The sequence below is a fragment of the Triturus cristatus genome, chromosome 1_1 (genome assembly GCF_964204655.1).
Source record: "Triturus cristatus chromosome 1_1, aTriCri1.1, whole genome shotgun sequence".
NCBI classification, from domain to species: domain Eukaryota; kingdom Metazoa; phylum Chordata; class Amphibia; order Caudata; family Salamandridae; genus Triturus; species Triturus cristatus.
The window spans coordinates 936,019,328-936,037,656 of NC_140579.1; the positions used below are offsets into that span (position 1 = coordinate 936,019,328).

At 46.6% G+C, this 18,329-nt stretch overlaps 1 pseudogene across 1 annotated transcript in view; it reads left to right on the forward strand.

Moving 5' to 3' along the window:
- LOC146871315 (mitochondrial inner membrane protein OXA1L-like) overlaps window positions 1-18,329 on the forward strand; it is a 577,675-nt pseudogene that overhangs the window by 241,014 nt on the left and 318,332 nt on the right. Inside the window, exon 2 of the transcript XR_014959541.1 lies at window positions 15,791-15,940. The product of XR_014959541.1 is annotated as a mitochondrial inner membrane protein OXA1L-like (transcript). The remainder of the gene's footprint in view (window positions 1-15,790; window positions 15,941-18,329) is intronic.

Sequence of the window (18,329 nt, forward strand, 5' to 3'; positions counted from 1 at the left end):
CAGGTCACTCTCTAATCTAGCAAGAGTTGCACGTAGTGCCTTGAGTACCCCTGCGTGCTTAGAGATGCATACCCCGCTAATGTAGGCTTTGAACCCTTCCCACAGTATGGCCCAGGAGTCCACTGACCCAGTGTTAATAGTGAAATAATCCTCAATCGCTTCCCGGACCTCATGACAAAACAAGTCGCCTAGGAGAGCGTGGCCGGGAAAGCACTACTGCCTCTAAACCCCTCAGGACGTGGGACTCGGAGACCGAGTTGAACCGGGTAATGATCTGAATATGTTCTGGGAAGTGTGTGTATCGCATGATACCAGGAGAAAACACCCGGGGAAATTAGCCAGAAATCGATCCTGGTTCATGTGTTGTGTTGCCCCGAATAATGTGTATAAGTAGTAGTGGTAGGATTGTCCCTGCGCCAAATATCTGTCAACGAAAACTGGACACAGAGATCTTTAACTGCGCGCCGCGCTTTAGGGTTTGTGTCGGAAGCAGTGGATGTACTGTCTAGGTCTGTGTTGAAAATGAGATTGAAGTCCCCCCCCCCCCCCCACACACAACCATAAAGCCGGTTCTAGTTTAGAAAGTTGGGTGTGGACTGCATGAAAAAATTCCGGGGAGTCAGTGTTAGGGGCGTAGACACACATCAAAGTGACCCTGTGACCCATCAGAGACCCTACTTCAGTAATTTATCGGCCCTCCCTATCGTTGATGACCTGTTGGCAACTAAACGGTACACTCATGTATCAGAATGGCAGTACCTCTAGCATAATTTGAATTGATTAGCCCCCCAACTAGAGGCGAAACATGCCGCATCTGAAACTGGTAAATGTGTTTCTTGTAAGAAAGCGACATTTATGTTATTTCTATCTAGATAATAGATTATCTGCCGCCGTTTGCGCTGGTTATTAAGACCTCTGACAACAGGGACAAATTGGAGGGACCTGTATTTAAACCTGACTGTACCATCTAAGAGCTGTGAAAAGAATAGTGCGAGCGAACTGCGGTTTGAAAACAGTAAACCAATACCAAAGACATTCCTTACGATAATCAATAAGAAAGGGAGAGGAGTTGGCCTAACAGCTAGGGCGCTCGACCTCGGACCTGCATAACTGGGTTCGAATCTCGGTAATGACGCTGAACATCCTGTGATTCTGGGCAAATCACTTAATCTCCCCGTGCCTAAAAAACAAATGAATATGTGTCCTCATGTAATGTAACTGGTGCTATTTAAAGCTCTCTGATACCCGATTGGATTCGGGTCAAGTTCCCGCTATATAAAACTCTGCAAAAAAAACATTTGAACCTTCCCGAACCCCCCACCCACCACCCAGCCTTACTGTGAAAATGGCAAGGCCTACCACATCCTGTAGGCAAAAAACAGAGTACCAATCAACTTTACAATGAAAAAGCACAACCTTGTATAGGTACATAAAAACAAACACAAACCCATGGTTTCCAACCAGGGGGGTGGCAACGCCGCGTCAGCCGAACAACTATACAATATATTTGAATCAAAGTATAGTGTGTACCCATGTAGTTCAAAAAATCAGAAAGAAGGCAGATACATAGCAATGTCACCCAATACCGGAGCCTGAAAATAGTACCTCATTAGGACTGTCGAAAAACTGTACATGGCCACCGGCCTCAACTCTAAGCCGTGCAGGATATAACATGCCGTATTTAAGGCCAAGGTTCCGGAGGATAGCCTTCACCCCAGTGAACTTGCGTCTAGCTTCCTGCACCATCACTGTGAAGTCTGGGTATAGCGCAATCTTTGAGCCCTGCCAGGTAGTGTCCCCACGCTCTCTGGCCAAGCGCAGAGCTGTCTCTATCCCGGAAGTTCATAATCCGGGCTATCAGCGGACGCGGAGGGAGTCCCGGGTTAGGCCGAGGACCCAGGGTGCAGTGGGCCCTTCTCTACTTCAAAGCCTGGTGTGAAAGCCTCCTGCCCAAACATATCCGTCAGCAGGGTCTCCACAAAGAGGTCAAGACGGCCTGTAGCTGTAGACTCTGGGACCCCAAGTATACGCACATTATTGCGGCGGCTGCGCGCTTCAAGGTCCTCATTTTTAATGGCCACCTCCTTCAGAATGCGTTCCATCCGGTCCAATCTTTTGGTAGCTTGTGCAGTTCCATCTTCGATGTCAGAGATCCGTGCTTCCGCCACGTCAAGACGTATGTCGTGGGCCTGGATCCCATTGATTCGAGCGTTTTGTCTAGGGAATCAAAACGATTGTCCAGTGACCTAAAGCTGGCTCTCATTTCCTGTAACCAATCGGCTGGAGGGGCCATGGTGGCAGCGTCAAGAACCCAGCTCTCGGCCTGCTCGGCCATGTCTGGGCCCGCCTCCGTTGTCTTCTCCGCAGCTCTCTCAAACGGCAGTGTGCTTTGCTTCGGGTCCTTGCGACCCATGCTACTGTAATACGTGAAAGGACCAATCGGCTGCTGCTGTCCTCGCAGATATGACACTGATCTTGCACTGGAAGGCGAGGCAAAGAGGTATCCACTGAGCCAACCAACAGACGCTTAGTCTTCCAAGCTCTACCCTGGCGAAAGCGGCGTTACGTATGACAGAAGCACCCACGTTGCATCGACCAGGACCTTGACGTTGGTCTGAGAGATATCTGCACTAGGCTTGCCGACTGGGGTGTGCCCTCACCGTGCTATCGGAGCAGGCCTTGTCTCTTAGGGGAGGCAGCAATGGCAGTCAACCCTGCTCATTGCCCAGCTCTTTGCCCCAAACCAGCAAGCCCATAAGTCGGGGAATGCTAGCAGGATCCACACAGGCTCCTATTGGCGTCTAAAGCGCTTCACTCATGGCGATATCTGAGGTTCAGGCTGCTCCTACCATCAGCGCCACAATGCCTGCATCTGATTAGGCTCAAGAGGCCAGGCCCGCACGGGAGACACTCCAGGCACCGGAGGCAACCGGCATCCTCCAGCCTACCCCCTCCCAGCAACTTGCACGCTGCCTCCTCTACGGCTAAATCAACGACCTGCACACCGTTAGGGGCTACGGAACTCAGGAGGCAGCGCAGGTCTGCAACGGGGCCAGGCAGGCTCAGCTTCAGCCCTGGTGCCCGAGATTCCGATAGGAGTGCGGGAGGGAGGGGGGAAGGCTGCTGGAAACCCAACCGGCACCCGGGCACTCACCGGTATTGGGGAACCCCGCTCAGGGTGTGCGGCCGCTCCAGAGCTGACAATGACTGGCCTCCGCCGTGATCCACATTCCGGCCGCCATTTTATTTTCCTCCGTCACGCCAGTGAAACGCTGTCTAAGAGCCGATATCTGTGCCCCGCGCCGCCATGAAGGCTTGTGATGTACTCCTTGCTGCTTCACAGGTGTATCTGTGTATTCGCCTCCCTCACAGCCATACTGGATACAGGGGAAAATACCTTCGTCAGTCGGCTGTCGGAGCTTCAAGTCAGCGCGGCCATTTCGGTCTGCGGCTTGGCCACGCCCCCGAATTCTGCTGCTTACCACAGACCGTGTCCGGCAGCCGCTAGTAGCCTTCCAATATGTGATTTCAGTTAGGTGTGGAGAAATGGTAGCACTTCATAGGATTTTTTTTTGTATGCATGTTTCTGGGAGATACACAGCTTATTTTGAATTTGCATGAAATGGTCCTGCTTAATCTGCATTTTATTTAGTTGGAATAATATATAATGGATATCTAATGAGTGTGCTAAAAATAAGGAATTAAAACAAGTGTACCCTTAGGGGGGGTGCTAGAGGGCGCACGGCAAGATGGCCGCACCTTAGTGAGGCTCTGCCCATAATCCGCCTGTCAATAGCTGCATCCAAGCCTCTAACGTGGATGCCCTGCATTGTGAGGCCCTCTGGAATACCTTGTGCTGAAAGGATCCGGTGGCATCTCTACAAAATGGCGGCGGCCGCCGGACCCTGAGAGCTGACCTTGCCTGCTGCCGTAGTCGCATTTGCGACCGTAGGCGTATGCCCATTGCTGCGGAGCCCGTGAGGAGTGCAGAGCTATCTGGAAATCGCTGGTGGCGGCCCTCGGAGCGGACGACTGGGAGCAGGTGCCCGGTGCACGTGGAGCACCGGCCTGGCCCGCGGAGTGCGGACGCCTGTGGAACCTGTCGCAAAGAAGTGGACTGCGAGACAGCCTGGGTGTGTGGAGCGTTGACTGGCGCTGGCTGCGGTGAGTGGGGTGCGGCTCCTCCCTGACTGGTGCCTGCGGAGGCGGGTGAGGGCCAGGGAGCGGGCTGCGGCCTGAGATCTGTGGCTGGGGCATGTGGGTGCGTGGTGCTGTGGCTGTTGCTGGCACTCACCATACCACTGAGTCGGGTGCTGGCGGAGACTGAGGGGCGAATTCTGGTGTGCACCTGCCCTACACTGCCTCCTAACGTCTTGCCTAGCTCCCTCTGACAGTTAGTTTCTGCCGGGGTGCCTCGAGATTGGATGGCACTATCCATTGAAACTGCCTTTAGATTAAATGAAGAAGAACTAAGGGAAATCAAGACACTAGAGGAGGAAATTTTAGGAGACAACACTATCAAAGAAGCAAAAGGACTCTTAGAGTCAGTAGAAAAAACCATAACTGAATTCAAGATCTTTACCACTAATCAGAAAACGACAAAAGTCGCTAGGGATATCACAAATTTCAAAACAGAAGAAATATACCCCTACTTGAAAGAAGATTTTTTTCAAAATAATAACCCAAGTTCTCTCAACCTTCAATATAGAGGAAGATCTCGAAGGAGGTTTATTACCTTCTCGGATACCTCCTCCGATTCCGATCAAGGATCTTACAATAATTTCCAACCGTACACGCAATACCCGAGAGCCCAACCTTTTTTTGGCAGAGGCAGATACAGAGGCAGAAGGGGCGGGACGGGATGGAGAAACTACAACCAATCAGCAGGCCAGTTTATTCAACGGGGCCAATACCAAAACCCAGACCAATACCAGAATCAGGACCCCGAACCCTTCCGTACACGGAGGAGGACATACAGACGTTAGATGTATATAAAAAACAGACTGAACCAATCCCTATCTATAACTTGTCCAATCACACACCATCTGAGGTAGAAATGAATGTACTCCATAAAGGTCTATCCTTTGTACCCATGGTACCGTTGAATCCAGTTGACACCAAAACAGAAATTTTACAATTTCTCAGAAAGGTTAGACTTAAAACCTTCTTTCACGACAGGGAATATATTGAACAAATAAATGTAACTGGTCTTAAGAATAAGTCTTCCTTTATGCCAGAAAGTACAGTTATGCCCCCAGAGATCTTGTTATTTGAGGAACAAGTATTAAAAGAACTAGATTACTTGCAAAATAAAAAAATGTTTTATAAATCTAACTTCACGAAACAAGAAACACTAGCACTCAAGAACCTTGCTGAAAATCCGACAATCGTTATCAAGCCGGCAGACAAGGGGGGAGGGATTGTACTATGGGATGCTAATAAATATGATCAGGAAGTACTCAAACAATTAGCAAACCCCATGCATTACAGACTTTTAGATGAGAATCCCACACGTAAGTTAAAGGCAGAAATTTTGGAGATTACTTTGGAAGCATTTAACCAGGGGTGGCTATGTAAAAATGAATTTGAATTTTTGAATACAGACACATGCAAAAATCCCGAATATATATGTACTTCCCAAAGTACATAAAAATACAGAATGCCCGCCGGGAAGACCAATTGTGTCAGCCTGTGGCTCCTTGTTGGAACCATTGGCGAAATACATTGGTACTTTCCTTGCCCCGTTGGTCAAAAAAACTCAATCGTATGTGAGAGATACGATGGATTTCATATCACAAATAGAGAATCTCCCGTACAACGCTGATGGTCAACTCTTGGTATCCTTCGATATCACAGCGTTGTATACCAATATCCCACAAGATGAGGCGCTAGCAGTCATGAAATCGAAATTGGAGGAAAGAGAGAGGCCGCATCAAGTACCTACTGACTTCATAATATCGCTTGCGACATTATGTCTAAAAAACAATTTCTTCAGCTTTAAAGATGTCCTATATCTTCAAATAATGGGAGTTGCAATGGGCTGTTGTTTCTCACCAGAGATAGCCAATTTGGTTATGGATGAGTTTGAGAAAAAATGGATATACAGCGACACCAACCCTTTTAAATCTTGGGTTTGTTTTTGGTGTCGCTATATCGATGATATTTTTATGATTTGGGGAGGAAATGAATTACAACTGTCAGACTTTCATAGCTGGCTCAATACTAGAACTTTGGAACTTAAATTCACCATCTCCAAAGATAAAGAAAAGATCAATTTTTTAGATGTCCTCGTACAACACCAGAGTGGCCTATTGAAAGTCAGCCTCTTTACCAAACCTACTGACCGCAACACTTTATTGCATTTTGCCAGTGGACATCCACGCACATTGAAGGAGAATTTGCCATATGGTCAGTTCCTCCGGATTCGGAGGAATTGTTCCAATAAAGAGGATTATTTCTCTTGTGCTGAAATTCTAAAAAATAAACTTATTTTGCGCGGTTACCCCAAGAAATTGATTAAGACGGCACTCAAAAGAGCTTGGTACACACCACGTGAAGAATTACTCACCCCTAAACATCGTGAAGATAAATCATCTCTGACGTGTGTGCTGACATATGGGCCCAAAGTGAACAAGATTAAAAAGATAATTCTATCCAATTGGAAACTTATTGACACCTTAGGTATTCAGAAACCACTGTTTGCGTTCAAGAAAGGTAGGAATATCAGGCAACATCTGGTACGAGCAGCAAGAAGTATGGATCCCCCAAGAAGAGACCTTTTGGGTCTCTTAAGTTTGCCACCTGTGACAGGACATTATAGATGTCAGAATTGTGTGGCGTGCACAATGACCAATGATTCCAAACAAATAATCATCAATGGATTCAAACACGACCAGAGAGTTTTTTCAAACTGCAACACAAACAACATCATATATTGTGTTAATTGCCCATGTGAAAAGTTTTATATTGGGCAAACGACGCAGATTGCGAAAAAACGGATTCTACAACATAAATCGAGGATCAAATGCAAGATACAGGGAGCTCCACTGGTCCAACATTTTCTCACACATAACCACACAGAAAATGACTTGCATTGGTCTATTCTGTTGGTTGTGCGAGATAATAATAAAGATACCATTCAAACTAAACTGAACAGAGCAGAGGCAAGACTTATAGAAAAATACCACACAGCAACGTTGGGCCTCAACAACAGAGACGAAATGTGGTCTCTCATTCAGGACCCCTGATAATATCCCTATATGTCATAATGACAACCAGACAACTCTTGACGTTTTACTTTTGACTTGATGACTTATCTTTGATCATTTGTATTGTATTATTTTACTCTGACATCTGTAGTATACAATACATGTGTCTACTTTGTACTTTTGTTTGTGGGATAATAATCGTCATGTACATAGGCATAGTGCAATGTATTTTCAACATATACACGTTGATGCGTCTTGTGTAAATTGTTTTTTAGCAATACTGTACGGAGTGGCAGTTCATCGCACAATTGGTGTTTACTCTATTCTAATCACATTCTTTTCCTATCCTTTTACTTTACATGCTCATTCTAGCGCATTTCTCCTTAGCTTCTTAGTAGGAGCAGTCATATTGTTTTCGAGTGTTGTAGTACCACTCGGGCGTAGGGAGCATGCGCCTTTTTTCTATGTCTATGGGGAGACACGCAATACCACGCACTAGTCCGTCCTCCCTGTTAAGTATTTTAGACTTCCGTCTCCTCCGAGTACGGGATTCCGCTTTGGGAACCGTGTGAAGAGGTAGTCCAGTCAGCGATAGATCCTGGATCATTTAAGGTACGACCATTAGTGGATATGTTCTCCACTCAACTAGGACTGGTCCATAGCTCCATGTCTCCCAAAGTTTGACGGCTTGGTACTTTTCTGTTTCTCCCTTGTTTCGATAGAAGTCACTTCCTTGTCAGATGACATTGCGGATTTCATTGTGCGTTGTTGATTTTGGCAGTCCCGGTACATGCCTTGGACCGTTAATGTTTGGTGTTTGAGGTAAGACCGGATCATGCTCGACTATAATGCAGTCCCTTTCCTACACATTAATTACGATTTGGAGTCCTTTTCCTCAGTCCTTTATTTATTTTTATTATTTTTTGCATTTAATCAGTTGTTCAGTCCATCGATGGAGACATTCCAACGCATTAATATGATGGAATAACTGAGATATTGGTAATATTCTAGTACCTTTTTGGTTGTTGTTATTTTATGGATTTACTTTCCTTCTTTATTTCACTTGGCTTTGGATGACATCACACTACACGGGTGTTCTAATCCTCTTGGTGGTCGAGTTACGCTTCTTTGGTCTTTTTAGTCGGTTATTTGGAACATTTCACGATACTGCCACCCCTAGAGAGGTTCTGTTTTTTCACGGAGAGTTTGTAGATTTGTATATATTTTTGTATATAAAGAATGTACATATATAGATTATTATACATATTACATATGTTTGTTTATATTATAGATGTGGTTCCAGGAAATTTTCCCTTATATACCCTAGTCCTGATGAGGCCCCCAAGCAAGTTGGGCTGAAACGCGTCGACTTTTTGATTACAAAGAGCCCCGGATGAATTTGAATTATTGTCTAAATAAGACATATGTAGCACTAAGAAACTTTGTTTAGAGGTGTAATTTTCAATACCTCTCAGTACTACACAATGGGGCGACTTTGACCAATGGAATGTTCACGACAGAAGTGTCTACATCCATTATTTTCTTTAGGGCAATAAGGATTAGATTGAATTGTCTTTGAAAATTGTTTTTGCTTTTTTTATGTTTTGAGTAATACATTCATGTTCATTGTTGAATTATGTGTGTGCGAATCTTTATCTAAATATTGATAAAGGAAATTTATCTAATGACACTGTGTTCAGACAATGATATTAATACCAGATGATGTATTCATATATTTAATTAATTTACCGTGAAGGATAATTTGTGGTTTCCTTCATTCTGTGAAAGAATTATTATTTGATTGGTTCCTTCGCATCATCTTGTTTCTTGATTATATCGGACCTACATGGGGGCTCCACCGCTGCATGGCAGTTTCTATGAGCCCGCATCTGCATTGGGATGCTGCTTACTGCATAACAGTGGAGCAGTCGCGGCTGTCCTCTGTTGTTGCTTGCCTTGATCTCTCACCTGGATGCGTGGTCCCGTGTGGCTGCCTGGAGGTCTGTTGGGTGTCGCGCTGAATCCCCGCCACTTCTGCGCATTGGGCCCTGTAGCACTCATTTGGACTACTCCATGTTCGCCGTGGTGTTGAGCTGCTGGCATACATCCTGTGACTGTTGAACCTGCTCTTCACCTAAACTGGCTAATGGATCTTGCAGAAGCGCCTTGTTGTATAGGGCTAGATCTAGCCTCTGCTTGCTGGAGTGTCGCAGCTGCCAATCCCTGGAGTGCCGCTTTACACTACGTTTTTGGGACTGGGGAGGCTCCTGGCGCCTAGCTTCACTGTTACCACCGGGGGGTATAATGCATGGGGCCTGCTACACAAGGCAGAGCACATGAGATCCTAATTATCAGGCTACGCAGTACACATAAAGGTTCCCCGCAGTTGCATTAAGATCTGCCACCATCGTCACCTCGTTAGTGTGCTCGGCGGTGAGTTCTCCCCGGCTCGGCCTGGACCAACTGCCGGTTCATACTAGGTTCCATATAAGGGACGCCCACTACAGCTCCGCACTTTCACAATAGTGTGGCTCGATTGCGGACAGGATGGGGAGGACTGATAAGACCCAACCCCACCTCACGTTCGAGGCGGGTGTGTAATCCAAGACCCCACAAAAAGCTACCTCCGACTCTGAGGCAGATGCCCAGGATGGGGGCCCATCCACAATAGAGAACACTGTTGGCCATGCAGTGCAGCCTCCAATCCATAGAGGGTACTATCGCTGCGGTTCATTAGCGCCTCGACCATATGTCACAACTCTAAAAGCAAGGCACCCGTGTGGGAGAGGTTGAGAAACGTGTGTCTGCAGCTGAGGATGGTGTGAGCAAGGTAGCAGGGAAAACACTCAATATGGAAAAGGTTCTCTCCCTCATCCGGACCAAGAATGAGGACTTAGAGGCCCACTCCCGCCAAAATGACATTCGAATTACTGGGCTGCCAGAATCAACGAATGTGGGCAAAATGGAGACCTTTGTTGAGAACTTGATTAAGGATATTTTTGTTACTGAATTGCTCTCCGCCATGTTCATCATCGAGCGGGCCCACCGCTCCCTCGCAGCTAGGCCTGTCCCGGGTGCTCCACCACGCCCAGTTATTGCGCGGGTGTTGAATTACAGGGACCGAGACGCCATCTTGCGCATGGCCAGAGATAAGGGCACTATCGAACATCAAGGCAACACACACTCTTTTTTTTCCCCTGATTTTACTGTAACTTTACAGGCTGCATGTAGGGAATTTGGGGCTGTGAAAAAGTTCTTGCAATCTGAAGGTGTCCCGTACGCTTTGTTATACCCCGCTCGCTTGAAGATGGGCCTGGATGGGGACTCCAAGACTTTCACCAACCCCAAGGCAGCGCTGGAACATGCCAAACACCTCAAGAGAAGGCAGCGCGAATCCTAGACACTATCCGAATCTGAGGAACAGTAGGAAGGTTGGGAGCACATTGATTTTGTCTTGCCATGTAGCCCAACTGGGCAGCTCTAGCTCTAAATTGTTAAATGTTCTGACTTTTATGCATTCCATGTTTATCCTCCCTGTGCAGGTGGACATTATAGAGTTTTTTTCTTTTTTCAACGTAATGCCTCCTTGTCATGGGGCTCTATGCTGTATTCTGACCAGGCATATACGCTGTTTATGCTCAGCCACCCCCTACTAGTTAGGAGGTTAGTGGCACTCTGACGCCCCCAATGGGAATACCCCACTTACAATTTACACCGGTTATCCCTGGTTTGGGTTGGGATGGCTTTGGTGAGTTGGGTACACTGAAGTGGGAGGGGGGCGGAGGGAGTGGGGGGGACCCGGCACTTTCAGTTTTGGTTTTGGCATATTCACATTTTTATTTGCACGAGCAGGCACGTACTTTTTTATTTATCTAACTGACAGGCCTATCTTGACTCAATGAGTGGTAAAGTGCAGCTGTTAACCTGGAATGCTCGAGGCCTAAACACCCCCAAAAAGATTTGATCCGTTCTTGCTTACCCAGACAGAATGGACATCCAGATAGACTATCTACAAGAAACCCATCTCACGAAACTGTCTGAAAAAAATGTTGGGAGTCGGTGGGCGGAGGTGCGAGTGATGTCCTCGTATTCTAGTTATGCAAGAGGGGTAATGATTTTGGTCAAACTTGGGGTCCCATTTTCGGTAATTTGAACAGACACCGATTACTCAGGCCGGATTGTGTTAGTGCACGGGCAATTGGGCGGAGCGAGTGTGTTACTAGTGAATGTGTACGGCCCGAATATTGATGACCAGGCCTTCTTCTCTGATGTATGGCGCTGCATTACTAGCTTACCGGAGGCGGAGATACTCTGGGGTGGTGATTTTAATGTTTGTCTGGAATTTGCTGTTGACCGTATGGGTAGCGAGACTTCGTGGCCTGAGCAGGCATCTGAGATGTTGCTGGGACTGATGGATGCTGGCCATTTGAGAGATGTGTGGTGATTGTGGCACCCTGGGGCGCGCGATAGCACTTTTGTTTCCTCTGTCCATGGGACCTGGTCCCGCCTGGATTTCTGGCTGGCCACTGAGGCTGCATGCACCTGGGTAGTTGGGGTCCGCCATATGGCTCGGACGCTCTCGGGCCATTCCCCTGTGCTCTTGGAGCTGCAGGTTCCTGCTTGCGAGCGCGCTCTGTTCAATTGGCGTTTGCAGCCATCCTCATTGTCCGACCCCGTCTTTAAACACACAATTGGGGCGGCTGTTTCTTCAAGAAAAATGAGGGTTCAGTTGACAGCGCTGGCGTCCTCTGGGAAGCGTTTAAGGTGACCATTAGGGGGGCGTGCATGGGGGCGCAGGCAGGTCTTGAGGGACTTGGGGCGTAGGATTAATAAATTAGCTGCAGAAATCTCCGCTTTAGAGCAATCGTATGAGTCGGATCCTTCCCCTTTGACACTCTCAGCGATCTGGAATTTGGTCACTGGGCACAACGACACAGTGGATCAAGAGATGGCCCATCGGTCTAGACGCAGCAAGGCTCGATATTATGGCGAGGGGGGCAGACCTAGTCGTTCCCTTGCTTAGAAGCTGGCTGCTCCACGTAGCCAGGACTAAATTACCGAGATTATTGACGAGGCAGGGGAGGCAAATTACACTACGGCAGCAATCAGTAGGACCGTACTTGACTTCTATGCCAAATTGTATGACAATAGGACCGTGGTACAGCAGGACGATATCCACGCATATTTAGACGATGTTGCCCTTGGGTGGCTGTCTTCAAATCACAGGGAATATCTTACGCTACCTTTTGACGAGGAAGACGTAAACCTCGCTATCATGTCCCTTCCCACATGTAAGGAAGCGGGATTGGACGGGCTCCCTAGTGAGTTTTATAAATCTTATGCGGATATGCTGGCCCCCAGACTTCTTGAGGTCGACGCGGAGGCGTATGAAACTGGCCATCTCCCGGCCTCCTTGAGAGAAGCCCTGTTGGTTATGCTATTGAAGCCTGACAAGGCATGTAATCGTTGCGACTCCTGCAGGCCCATCTCCATTATTAATATTGACGCTAAGATATTAGCCCAGATGATTGCTCTCAGGCTACAGCCCTTGGTTCCCATGCTGGTGATTCCTGACCAGTCAGGGTTTATGCCCGCCCGGTCCACACACAACCTGCGCACACTGTTCGCCACCCTGCATTATTTCGGCTCCGATTTTCAGGCCTTTGCGGTGCTGCTAGATGCAGCAAAATTTGATTCCCTTCAATGGGATTACATGTTTACAGTCCTCACAAGAATGGGTCTTCCCCCCCCATTCTTTCTCCTGTGGATCAGAGTCTTGTACACCGAGCCGGTGGCCAGGGTTCGTGTTAATGACTGGGTGTCATCGGCCTTTCCTATTGGAAGGGGCACGCGGCAGGGTTGCCCCCTGTAACCGATGCTTTTTGCACTGGCTTTAGAGCCTCTCGCTTGCAAGCTGCGCCAGCTGCATGCGTCGGCGGCATTGAGGTTCCGGCAGCGCCCGCTTATAGTCTTGCTGTATGCAGATGACATGCTCTTGTATGTTCGCGAACCCGCAACCTACCTTCCAGCATTGCTTCGCGAATACGTGAAATTTGAACGTTTCTCCGGTTTAGGGATTAATTGGGCTAAGTCGACTGTGTTTCCCCTGTCAGCTGGCACTTGTGAGATCTAATTGGACCTCCCGTTGTCCTGGACCCAGGACCCGTTGAAATATCTGGGTGTCTGGCTACATAGGGACCCTGAGCAGGTGATTTCCATGAACAATGGTCGCACCATTTCTCAAATCAGACAGGGCTGAGCGCTGGGCCTGCCTGCCTCCCTCGCTTGCGGACAGCATTGCAGTGATCAAAATGACCATTTTACCCAAATTATTATATCTATTTGTGAACATTCCTATTCGCCTGAATCTCTCTTTAAAACATTGCAGTCCACCCTATTGTCATTCGTCTGGGGGGGCAAAAAGCCTTGATGCAGCTGGAACACCCTTGTGCAACCATTTGACTACGGCGGCTTTGAGGCACCAGACATGCATCTCTACTATTTTTGCGCCCAAGCACAATTTGCGCATGATTGGTTCTATCCGCAGCGGTTCTTGCCCCTCACGGCGATAGAGGCAGATGCAATTCTCCCGCTGCCGCTTGTGGCGGCAGCCCTTTCAGGTGGTGGTGGTGGCCCTCTGGCAGAGATTAACCCAGTACTGTGCACAGCCTGGGCCTGGCAGGCCCTTGCTAAAAGGTCACAGCTAGACTACCTTAACGCCCCTAAACTGCCTGTGGCGGCTCATCCAGATATCTCTGCAGCGTGGGAGCGCTCCGCTCTGCGTGCGCTGCAAGCGGTTGGTGTTGTGCAGATGGGTGACCTATACAAACTGGGCCAGTTCCGTTCGCTGCCGGACATTCAGGCGGGCTGAACTCACGGCCCGATGCTGTGCTTCACATATGTAAGGGTGCGACAGGCGGTCAGGGCAATCTACCCTAATTATCCAGCAGAGCCACAGCCATTGCGAACACTGCAGGCGGTGCTAGCTGGTGAGGAGCGCAAAGGTCTGATCACTAGACTATACGCTGCATCCCAACGTGAGAATGATGCAGAAGAACACCCTTTATATCTTAAATGGAATGCAGCCTTGGGGTACATCTTGCCACTTGACCATTGGCAGTTCTGCTGTATGCTGACTGGGCGCCTCACTGCCAATTGTAATCTGTGTATCATTAATTTCAAATTTTTACATCAGTTGTATTACACTCCACTGCAATTACGGGAATATGGATTGCGTGATACAGCCTGTTGCGTGAGGTGTGGACAAGCAGATGCCGAATTTTCTATTTTTTTTTGCATCTATTGTGGAAGTGTGCATGGATAGCTGCCTTCTGGGTTGAAGTGGTGAGTGTGTTGACGGAAGTGGTGCTGGAACAAGTGCGGTGTGTGCCAGAGGTATGCCTGCTGGGGGATGTGAAGTGCCTGAAACCGTGTAACCAGCGACTGGTTGCTGTGGCGACATTACTGGCCAAGCTGGCTGTGGCACAATGCTGGGGCGCTAAGAGCCTCCCTACAATTCGGAAATGGGTCCATGATCTAACCTTCTGCAGGGAACAATTGGAGACCTATGCGGAGGACCTACCAGAGTCTTCTCGTCCTAAAGATTTTTGGGCCCCACTGACGGTGTATCTATTGAATCGTCCTGACCTGTGAAGTGTCCTGCTTCTTGCTCCTCTTTGTTTTCCTTTCTTTCCTTTTTGATTTGTTCCTCAGTGTGAATTGCTGCAATGTGACTCCTGTGAAGTATTATTATACTTGCATGTCGATAATGGTCAAGATCCTTTGTTTATATGATGCCACACCCTTTCACGTGCCGGGGGGGAGAAAGTTGGCTCTCATGAGCTGTTGTTTGTTTGTACTGCATATTTCTATTGCACTTCCTACTTAAAAATGCTTGTGTTGTCTCATGCTGTGTAGATACTGATGGCTCCCCATTGGAGCATGTGTACTGTAACAGCAAGCTTTCAATAAACAAATTTTTTTTAAAAAGTGTACCCCAGTCGTTTTCATTATGATCTGATTCCTAGTCATGTGGTTGTCTGTTTTTAAATTTTGCTTTTCATCAATTCGTTTTTCCAAGAACAACATTTTCAAAATTACACAGTGGTCCTCTATAAAACAAAATTAAAAAGAAATAAGTAGCTTAGCTACCTCTTAAATATTCCTCCACATTCCTTATTCTGACTTGTCATTTCGATTTAACTGTAGTTTTGGGCAATGAATACTTTTATTTTTCAGTACTGTGGCCAACTCATCTAAATAAGCTATCCAACCCTTTCTGTGAAATCAGTCGGCTTCACCAAACCCTTCTCAAGTGCCAGACATCCCCCAGTTATTACCCATGTGTCCTCTGTAGTCCTTCCTTTAAAAGGGTAAAACTTGTGTGAGGGCAAAAAGTAGGACCCTGTGGTTGCCTGTTCTCTGTTTTTCCACATCTGTTCCGTCAACGTGTGATCCGTATATTCTCTACCTCAAGATATCCCAGAAAGGTTGTGCATTTCAGTGGGATTTAACTGAGATATATATTAACCTGCAAAGTCTGACTCGTGTATCTCACCACTTTGCTTTGTTTGTTTTTGCAGTGCCATGCTTGTCCCACTGCCTCGGGCAGCGTGCGGCTCTCTCCAGTCAAGAGATCCCTTCAGACTTCACCGTTCACGTGCAGGCAGAGACAACCCAAGCTGCTGTTCCTTACTGTTGGACGATACCAGAGCACAACAGCAACCTCCCAGGTGGGAATGGAGAGATGTTTTCAAAGGTTGTGTTATGTCTTGTAATGTCTCAACCTCACGCAAACACACTGAGCTGTGACAGTGCCATCAAATGTGGTACAACAGATTATTTGCTATTTCCCCCTTAACCAATAAAAGATATTTGAGAAAATGTAATCTGATTTTAAATAAAATCTGCTCACTAAGATTATAACATACTTACAGCTGGTGGAGCAAGGCGGTAGCCATGTACACTTCCTTCTCACACATCTGCATAGTTGCATTCTAAACAGAATACATGAACGTTGTGCAGCTTACGCAACAGCAGTGCACACTTCCCTCATCCTGCACAATAGGTCAAATCTTATTAAGTCCACCTTACCCACACAGAACAAGTCTGATGGGGCCAATAGAAGTGTATGCCCCCCTCTCACTTTCTTCAACTGTCTCGCTTGCTTGCTCTTCTGGTCTCTCTCTCTCTCTCCTCCATTCTTTCACTGTTTCTCTTATCCCCCCCCCCACCCCCCCCCCCCACCGCCACCACCAAATAAAATCATGTTTGTACTTAGAGTAGCTTTGGTTTTAGAGCAAATGACAAAGTAAAAAAATAAAGTTGTAATCTTTTATGGGGAGGGGGTATATGCATCCTAAATTGCAACAACTTTGGAAGATGTTTATATATTACGAAGACATTGCAATACAAATAAAACACCATGCTCATGTGTAGGTACATTAGGATAGTAGTCAATGGTCTTAGGGTGCAAAAGCGTCAAGTGTGGGAGATACAAGCTGGGTATCTGTTAAGTTAATGATTTTTTATTGTTTAACTTTAATTTTGAGTGTCGACCCAAAGAAAATGTGGCGTAAAATTCACCATTTGACATACATAACTTGTGCGCAATTATACTTAACACAGCTATTTGAGTACATTACATTCAGTGCTAGTAAGTAGTATATTAACAAATAACTTCTTTAGCTGTTGAGTCAGGGCATTATGTCCATTCTAAACTCGACAAACCATCATGAGCAGTCAGGGAGAATGTTGCAAATCCAGTAAGTATTGACAAAGCATGGCCCGAATATCAGTGAGGCAGGAATCCCGTGGCAGCAATTTACCATATATCTCAGAATGTTAAGAACAAGTAGGCATATCTCACAGCCAGTCAGCATATCTAGGGGTAACGTTCGTCTGCCAATTATAGCCACTCTACATTTCCTCACCAACATGGCCATAGCCATATCCACAAACCGGCCTTAAGGTTTAGAGACATCTTTAACATAGCATTGTAGGGCATTCAGCGGTGTAAGCATTAAATCGGAGGACCTCATCCTTTTAACTTCTTGATTCAGTTTAAGCCATTATGCATGTATTTACGCTAATCATTTTTTTAATGCTCTGTCACCAGTAGGTGTCCTGATAAAAAAAAATGTAAACCCCGGCCAGGCAATCCCTATAAAAGAGAAAAAAAGCTCAACCCTTTCCAGAAAACCAGGCGACTGGATTCAGATTGAAGTTGAATAGACACCATTCCATTCTTGCAGCATGTATGACAAACAAGCAACCTTCTGCTGTAGCCTTAATGAAACAAGGAAGAAGCAATGAATAACAATTGAATTAAGAGACTGGATTCGAATATATAGCATCCAGTTTTAGCTTGAAGATGCACAGAGATGGCAGACGCAAAGGGTGATGGTGGAATATAGAGGCCTATGAACAATATTTGTTGTCGGGGCACCAGTGAAGTTCCCTGAGAACCACCAGACAAAATGGAGTTCATCTGGGAAGAGACTAGTGCATGCAACCAGGTTTTGTATCAGCTATCTAATACTATGGCAGACCTGTAGCAAATTGACATCTTTTGCATAGTGTACCCCCATATTTTTGCTTTTGACTGTTTTTGCTGCTGTAGAACTCTTTACCCCTGCTAACCAGTGATAAAGTGCCTGTGCTCCCCCTTTAGGCATGACGAAATTGGCACACTTCAAATTGGAATGTTTAACTTAACTATTACTCCCTCTTAAATGGTAGAAAGGTTCTTGGGCCTGTATATGAATTATCACTAGTGGCCTGCAGCACCGATTGTGCCATCCCTTACTGTGAAATTGCAAACATGACTGCAAGCCTACCGTTTGTAACCTGCCTGTTGCGGTTTTAAACTGCCAATTTGGCCTGTCAAACTAACCCCTTTTGAAAGGTCAAAATCTTTTTTTTTTTTTTTTAATATTTACAAGTCACCTCTATGTAAGCCTTATTGCCCATAAGGCTTTCAAAGTAGGACATGTAGAAGTTTAATGCAAAACATGTCCTTACAGTCGAAAAGCCCCCAAAACTATTTTCACTGTAGCAAGGCGTGCCTATCCATAGGAAACACTGTACTGGGTTTCATTATTACATTTCATAATGCTATTT